Raw genomic sequence first — 9227 nt, forward strand, 5'->3', positions numbered from 1 at the left:
CGACCACCGGCGCAAGGGCGCCTCGACCCCGACTCCGCCGCCTCCCAAGTCCGGTGCCGCGCCACTCGCCGCCGTCCGGCGACCTCCTCGGCGTCCGCGCCACTCCGGCTACCCCCCTCTCCGGCGTCGTCCTCCTCCGCGGCGAAGCTCCGGTGCACTGTTCCGGCGACCTCGGGAAGCATGCAGATCTGAGATCCGAAATCTCGGTTGACTTTCTCCCAAAACCCTAGTTCATATGCCCTTGTTCATCACATCGTAACTTCGCAACCGTAGCTCCGTTTTGGACATATAGCATATCAAAATGTTCGTCTTAGAGAGCACATCATTTCATTACATTGCATCATTTTCATTTGAGTTCATCTTGATGCCCGAAACGCTGTTAATAGAGTGCTAATTGAGATTATTGTCAGATCTGCTGCTCCATTTAGATATTTGTCATTTTTGCCATGATTAATGTGTGCATGATATGCCCATGAGCTCTACATATGTTTTGTTAAGGGTTTTGCCATATTTCCAGAGGTGCAACCCATGTATTTTTGTGATGTGTGTGGTGACTAGCACAAGCTTGCAAAGTGAGGCACTTGGTAATGCTAATTTCAGGGACTTAGCATTTTCACTAAGTCCTTGATCTGTTTATCTCATATGGCCATATGTTCATGTTGTTTGCTAGCGATCCGTGCCTCTTTTGAGGATGATCAGTAAGGATGTTTTGTTAATCTTCTAGTGCTCTATCCATCCATGTCTTTGTTTGCAATTATGGAGCACCCTAGCTTGAGTCAATCGAGCTCTACTTTTGTCATTTCGTGAATCTGGGCAGATTGTCTACTTGTTAGCAATTTTGCCGATGATGTTGTAGTTGATCCGTGCAAGCTATGTCATTGTTCTTGCCATGTCTAGCTTGCATTTTGTGTATTCTTGATGGGTGTATGCTTAGCTTGTCATGACTTGCTCTGTAGTGAGTGCATCGAGCTCGTAAACATGCCTACTTGATATCTGTTTTCAGCATGCTCCAGTTTTCACAAAGTCTGTGATCTGATTATGTTTTTGCCATGTTCACATGCTTGCAATTGTATTTTCTGATCCCTTTTGGCTCAATGTCACTAAGGGACTTTTGTTAAGATATTTGAGTAGCTCCATGCCATGCTTTACTTTGCCATGTTCAGGTCCTGTAGCATATAGTTTTGTTGCTCCAAAGGGTGCTACCTGATCTGAAATTCCAGACAAGTGTTAATTTCACTAAGTCTGAGATCTGTTTGTCAAATGCATTTTTGCCATGCTTGTTTGAACCTGTTAATGGATTATTTGGCCGTAGCTCAGTGCTAGACCTTTGTTAAGCATCTTGAAAGCATTCTAGCCATGTATTTTTATGCCATGTTTGGGTGCTGTAGCATGTTCATCTTGTTGCATTTAGATGGCTACTTGCTGTAAATCGCAGATCGTGGTCATATTTGAATTGCTTGCCATTTCCAAACCGTAACTCCGATTCCGGCGTTCTTTATATCGTTTTCAAGAAATTTCATCTCATCTTTCCAGTGGCATACTTGGATTTCCAAGTTGAGGCCAGGTTCGAGCATCCCTTGTCAAATCTTGCATATGCATCCTGCATCGCATCCCGCATAGCATACCATCTTTGCATCATGTTGTTTGAGTTTGCACGTGGTTGATTGTGTTCCGTTTGCTTGTTTGTCTTGTTTGGGTAGAGCCGGGAGATGAGTTCGCTAACGAGGAGCCCGTTGAGTTTTCTTTCGAGGATCTAGTCAACTCTGACAACTTTCCAGGCAAGATGATCATACCCTCGAAATCACTACTATCTTTGCTTTGCTAGATGCTCGCTCTTTTGCTATGCCTATGCTATGATGCCTATCACTTGCTTTCAAGCCTCCCAAATTGCCATGTCAAACCTCTAACCCACCATGTCCTAGCAAACCGTTGATTGGCTATGTTACCGCTTTGCTCGGCCCCTCTTATAGAGTTGCTTGTTGCAGGTGACGATTGGAGGCCGTTCCTTGTTGGAACATTATTTACTTGTTGGGATATCATTATATTGCCATGTTATCTTAATGCATCTATACACTTGGTAAAGGAGGAAGGCTCGGCCTCTTGCCTAGTGTTTTGTTCCACTCTTGCCGCCCTAGTTTCCATCATATCGGTGTTATGTTCCTGGATTTTTGTGTTCCTTACGCAGTTGGGTTATAATGGGAACCCCTTGATAGTTCGCCCTGATTAAAGCTTTTCCAGCAATGCCCAACCTTCGTTTTACCATTTGCCACCTAGCCTCTTTTTCCCTTGAGTTTCCGGAGCCCGAGGGTCATCTTATTTAAACCCCCGCCCCCGGGCCAGTGCTCCTCTGAGTGTTGGTCCAACCTAGAGCCCCTTGCAGCGCCACCTCAGGGAAACTCGAGGGCTGGTTTTAGTTGTACGGATTGCTTATCCGATTGTGCCCTGAGAACGAGATATGTGCATCTCCTATCGGGATTTGTCGGCACATTCGGGCGGTGTTGCTGGATTTGTTTTAACCTGTCGAAGTGTCTTGAAGAACCGAGGTACCGAGTCTGATCGGAACGTCTCGGGAGGAGGTCTATTCCTTCGTTGACCGTGAGAGCTTGTCATGGGCTAAGTTGGGACTCCCCTCTAGGGATTTGATCTTTCGAAAGTCGTGCCCGCGGTTATGGGTAGATGGGAATTTGTTAATGTCCGGTTGTAGATAACTTTAACCTTAACTTAATTAAAATGAATCAACTGAGTGTGTTACCGTGATGGTCTCTTCTCGGCGGAGTCCGAGAAGTGAAAACGGTGTTGGAGTAATGCTTGCATAGGTTGCTCTCTAGTTTCTCGCTCGTGCCTTGCCTCCTCTTCTCGCTCTCTTTTGCGAACAAGTTAGCCACCATATATGCTAGGCCCTTGCTACAGCTCCACATATTTACCTTGCCTTTCCTATGAAGCTTAAATAGTCTTGATCGCGAGGGTGCAAGATTGCTGAGTCCCTGTGGCTCACAGATTACTATTAAACAAGATGTAGGGCCTGATGATTCCGCTCCAGGTGACGCGCTTGAGCTCAAGTGGGAGTTCGACGAGGACTCTCAACGTTACTATGTTTCCTTTCCTGATGATCAGTAGTGGTGCCCAGTTGGGGTGATCGGATCCGTGTCGCTTGTTGGGTTATCTTTTATTTTGGCGCCGTAGTCGGGCCATGAGTGTTTGAATGATGTAATGTTATTTATTTACCTTGATTGACGTGGCGAGTGTAAGCCAACTATGTTATCTCCCCTTTTATTATCTATATTACATGGGATGTTGTGATTGCCTAACTTGCGACATATGCCTTCAATGCGATTATGCCTCTAAGTCGTGCCTCGACACGTGGGAGATATAGTCGCATCGAGGGTGTTACAGTCTTCTTGATGGATGTATGCTTAGTTTGTCATGAAATGCTCTGTAGTGAGTGCATCGATCTCGTAAACATGCCTACTCGTTAATCTGTTTTGCATGCTCCAGTTTTTCACTAAGTCTGAATCTGTTTATGTTTTTGCTATGTTCGCATGCCTGCAAGTGTATTCTTTGATCCCTTTTGGCTCAAGGTCACTAAGGGACTTTTGTTAAGTGCTTTGAGTAGCTTCATGCCATGCCTTTCTTTGCCATGTTATGTTCCTTTAGCATGTATTTTTCATGCTCTAAAGTATGCTTCCTGATGTTAAATTCCAAACTTGTGTTAATTTCACTAAGTCTGAAACCTGCTATCATTTGCACTTTTGCCATGCTTGTTTGAACCTGTTAATGAGTGAATTAGTTGTAGCTCAGTGTTCATCTTTTGTCAAGAATCATGAGTGGATACCTGCCATGTATTTTGTTGCTGTGTTTGAGTGCTGTTGCATATTTAACTTGATGCATTTAGATGGCTACTTGCTGTTAATCGCAGACCGGTGCCATATTTGTTTTGCTTGCCATTTCCAAACCGTGCATCCGATTCCGGTGACCTTTATATCGATTTCAACCGAAATAAACTATACTTTCCAGTGTAACTCTTGGTTTTCCAAGTTGAGGCCAGGTTCAATCATTTCTTTGCAAATCTTGCATATGCATCGCATACCTCATCCCGCATATCATACCATGTTTGCATCATGTTGCTTGGGCATTGCACGTGGTTGATTGTGTTCCTTTTGCTTGTTGTTCTTGTTTGGGTAGAGCCGGGAGACGAGTTCATGAACAAGGAGCCCGTTGAGTATGCTTTCGAGGATCAAGGCAACTCTGAGAACTTTGTAGGCAAGATGACCATACCCTCGAAATCACTTCTATCTTTGCTTGCTAGATGCTCGTTCTTTTGCTTTGCCTATGCTACGATACCTACCACTTGCTTATCATGCCTCCCAGATTGCCATGTCAAGCCTCTAACCCACCATGTCCTAGCAAACTGTTGTTTGGCTATGTTACCACTTTGCTCAGCCCTTTCTTATAGCGTTGCTAGTTGCAGGTGAAGATTGGAGTTCGTTCCTGTTGGAACTTTATTTATTGTTGGGATATCACAATATTTATCTTGTTTATCTTAATGCATCTATATACTTGGTAAAGGGTGGAAGGCTCGGCCTTATGCCTGGTGTTTTGTTCCACTCTTGGCGCCCTAGTTTCCATCATATCGGTGTTATGTTACCAGATTTTGCGTTCCTTACGCGGTTGGGTTATAATGGGAACCCCTTGCCAGTTCGCCTTGAATAAAACCCCTCCAGCAATGCCCAACCTTGGTTTTACCTTTTGCCACCTAGCCTCTTTTTCCCTTGGGTTTCCCGAGCCCAAGGGTCATCTTTATTTAACCCCCCTCCCCCGGGCCAGTGCTTCTCTGAGTGTTGGTCCAAACTAGAGCCCCGTGCAGCGCCACCTCGGGGAAACCCGAGGGATGGTTTTAGTTGTACAGACTGCTTTTCTGAGTGTACCCTGAGAACGAGATATGTGCAGATCCTATCGGGATTTGTCGGCACATTTGGGCGGTGTTGCTGGACTTCTTTTACCATTGTCGAGATGTCTTGTAACCTGGATGCCGAGTATGATCGGAATGTCTTGGGAGAAGGAATATCCTTCGTTGACCGTGAGAGCTTGTGATGGGCTAAGTTGGCACTCCCCTGCAGGGATTTGAACTTTCGAAAGTCATGCCCGCGGTTATGGGCAAATGGGAATTTGTTAATGTCCTGTTGTAGATAACATGATACTTAACTTAATTAAAATGCATCAACCGCGTGTGTAACCGTGATGGTCTCTTCTCGGCGGATTCCGGGAAGTGAACACGGTGTTGGAGTAATGGTTGACGTAGGTTGTTCTAGGGTCACTACTTGACCATAGTTGCTCGACCGTGCTTTTGCCTCCTCTTCTCGCTCTCTTTTGCGATGTTAGCCACCATATATGCTAGTCGCTTGCTGCATCTCCACATCATACCTTTACCTTACCCATAAGCTTAAATAGTCTTGATCGCGAGGGTGTGAGATTGCTGAGTCCCCATGACTCACAGATTCCTTCCAAAACCAGATGCAGGGACAAATGATACCGTTCAAGGTGATGCGCTTGAGCTCAAGGGGGAGTTCGATGAAGACTCTCGTCGTTACTATGTGTCTTTTCCAGATGATCAGTACTGGTGCCCAGTTGGGGCGATCGGGGACTTTGTCGCATTTGGGGGTTGATCTTTATTTTGGTACCGTAGTCGGACCCTGAGTGTATTGGATGAATGTAATGACTTATTCATGTATTTGTGTGACGTGGCAAGTGTAAGCCAACTATGTACCTTTCCCCTTTATTTATTTACATGGGTTGTTGTGAAGATTACCTCACTTGCGACATTGCTTTCAATGCGGTTATGCCTCAAAGTCGTGCTTCGACACGTAGGAGATATAGCCGCATCGAGGGTGTTAGAGCCTACTCCAAGGGCTGATGGCACCCGCGATGACAATCCCAAGGAAATCGTTTCTACAACCTCGAAGGCCTCCTCACTCACATTGCTGTACAGGGGGCTATGGTGGATCACACAGCTAACGAGACAGATTCTAATGAAGTGCCAGCTCCACCTAAGTCGCAGAAGCCAAAGAAGTCAAGAGCTTCGAAGCCCTCTGCTGCACCAAAAGCTTCACACATGAAGCCATTGGCCATTACACCTCCTAAACCCAGTGTGCATTCCGAGGATCTGTCTCGTGTCTCCAAGAAGGCCGAGAAGACAAAGAAAACCAAGAAGCCCAAGAAGATTTCTGGGCATGAACTCACTCCAGCTATCGTTCTGCGGAACAAAGACGAAACCATTGATCTGTCAAGCGACGAAGGTATTGGTGATGATGCCCTTGAGCTGTTGATCAAGAGCAAGCAAGAGGCGGAGATCTTCAACGATCTACCCCTCTTTGATGTGGATATTCTGAACTACTTCATCGACGAATGGTTTGATGACCCGAGCCTCAGCAATGATGATCTTCAGCTGCCAGTTGACACCAGCTTCACCTTCCACGGAGCCATTGCTAATGAGTTGGCCTTGGCTCAGAAGATTGTCGAGCTGAAGAACAAAATTGATTTCGAGAAGGCATAGTTCAAGAAACACTTGGCAAAGCTCAGCCTGGCTGATGTTCAAAGCTTCAAGAAGATGTTGCATGAGCTCAAGGAACAGTTTCACAAGAAGCATGAAGAAGCAAAAGGTTCAAGAGAGCGGATGAAATACTTCGCAGAGAAATGTGTTCAAGCACACAATGAGGCAGAGAAGCGCAAGGCACTGGGGCGCCCTGGTATCGACCCAGAATGGCTGTCAAACAGAAGAAGAAGTCTTCTGCGGCCTAAACTGAAACACCAAGGCAGGAAGAACCTCACATTATCTTCACTGCCAGCATGACAGGCTCGAAGCCTAAGGTCCCCACAGCAGCTTCAGAAATCAAGAAGACAAGGGCAGCTGAAGCTGATGCCAGGAAGCGCAAGCACAGGCATGATTCGGATGATGCTCAGTCACAGAAGAAACTGAAAAAAGGTCTCAAAGAAAGAGTGCGCTGCGGCCTCTGAGCCTCTTGTGGTCGAGCCAATTTCTGTTGCCTGTCCTACCTCCACGAGCCAAGAGCCTCGTCTAGTGCTTCACGCCCCTACTACCACAGAGGCTCCTGAAGATGAACAAGTACCAACTATTGACCCCACCACAGCTGAAGACATTGGTCATCAAGACAATGTAGCAGATGATGAAGTCCTTCCTCAAATCGAGCACCAACCGGTATCATCACCTATTCTCAGGAACAACGAACTCATCAGCATTGGTCATCCTTTGACGCCAATCACTCAGGATGATTCATTGGCTGATCACCCCCAACAAAATACACCCATTCAAGATGAAACTCCCAGAACTCCAACCCCTAAAGTCACCACTCCGGTGCTTGATGATGACTACATGGTGCAGACCACTCCATCCCCACAGGCGTCGCCCACATTGCGCAGGCTTCGCAAAGGCCCTAGGACTCACGTCACCATGTCGAGCATTCCAGAAGGAGAAGTGGAACAAAGCTCAGTCGCATGTTAAGTGTTTCCTGAAGCCACTCCAACTGCGAATGTCTCTGAGTCCGAAGCAAAAACTGCTAAAGACATTCCGGCTGCATCAGCCGATGACAATCAAGAACCATGGGAAGAAAAAGAGGGAGTTGCCACACCCCCTGTCACTCAAGAAGTTGTTCTCGAGGAGAACAGTCTATGGCCGACCCTCCTGCTACTGAAGCGGAGGTTGAAAACATTGAGGCGGCCACAAACAACATTGCTGAAGCCAATGACATTGTCATGGCTGAAGACACTATGGCGCCTGAAGCTAACGTTGCTCCTGAAGCTTGTGTGCAACCTGAAGCCACAATCAATGCCGAAGTTGCTGTTCCACCCCCAAGGCCTCACACTATTCAACAGGCATTTGATCGCACCAACTTGTCACTATTTGATGGCCTGTTCTGGTTCCTCCCACTGCTCCCGGACCACAATATGAATACCATGTGGAGCACATGCCTTAGGTCCAGAAGCCAAAGCCTAGACTGCCAAGGTTTCCCAGTGCTGCAACATTGCCAGGCTCGTTCGGTGTAACTAGCTTCAGGGCACACAACACATTCTTTAACAGTGCCAAGAACCCTTACTCGAAGACAAAGATCTCATCTGATCACTTCTGGAGCTATCAACAGTGCAGTTATTGCTCATGTGTATTGTACAATCAAGGGCAAATCTTTCCTCACATGCGTCTTCATTGTGAAGCCATTGCTGAACTGCCCTGCTTGGAAGAAGCTCTAGACTGTTTCAGAGATGTTGGCCTTCGGCAGTTCATCACCTACAAAGAGCATTGGAACGAAGAGCTTCTGCTACAGTTCTATGCCACTCTTCACATTCGTGGCTGCAACAGGGATCCGAATACTTTGATCCCTGAGTGGATGACAGGCGATGTGCATCATGAAGCCAAAGCTCAAGATATTATGGAGCTTAATTCCCTGCCCACTCCAGGCGAGTTCTATGAACCTGGTTGTCAGCTACACAAGAATGCTCTGGAGAGTATGTTTCAGAAGCCTGAGCCAAACATGAGTCAGATGCTCAGCATGATGAATCCATTGCCCCAAGATGCAGAATATCCCAAGGAATTCTTTGTTGAGGACCTCGAGTATCTGCCCCGTACCATTTATCACATTGTGAGGCGAACTCTATGGCCAGTAAAGGGACATTCACCTACAGCCAAACTTGAAGGCACCATGAAGACTTTGGTGTTCTATATTCTCAATGGCATTTGCTTCACTGTTCAAGACTTCTACATCAGGCAGCTTGCTGCATCTGGAATTGATCTATTTGGCCAGAAGTTTTATGCTCCATGGGTGATGCACCTGATCAAACTTCATTCATCTGTCGACTATCAACCCTCAGCATGCAACCATCTTGTCTTCTTGCCTGAGGTTGATATGTCTGTCGAAGCCATCTTCCCTGAGCCTGCCAAGGAGCCACTTTATCTTCGTAACATTGATCGACAAAGCTTCATGCAACCAATTGAGGGAGTCCTTGCTGCTACTCGAGTCTATCCTCTGGCTAGAAATATGCGTGCACCTCGTCGTGCTCAAACTGAAGCCACTAAAATCACCATTGCTCAAAGGCATCTGAAGCGATCTCGTGTACTCAATGACCGAGAGCTTCTTGCGGCCTTACATCAGAAACAGGATAAACACCATGACTAGCTACAGCGTCAAATGCAGAACATCTTGGTGGATGTCAATCACATT

Source organism: Triticum dicoccoides, chromosome 3A (genome assembly GCF_002162155.2).
Source record: "Triticum dicoccoides isolate Atlit2015 ecotype Zavitan chromosome 3A, WEW_v2.0, whole genome shotgun sequence".
Classification (NCBI taxonomy): Eukaryota; Viridiplantae; Streptophyta; class Magnoliopsida; order Poales; family Poaceae; genus Triticum; species Triticum dicoccoides.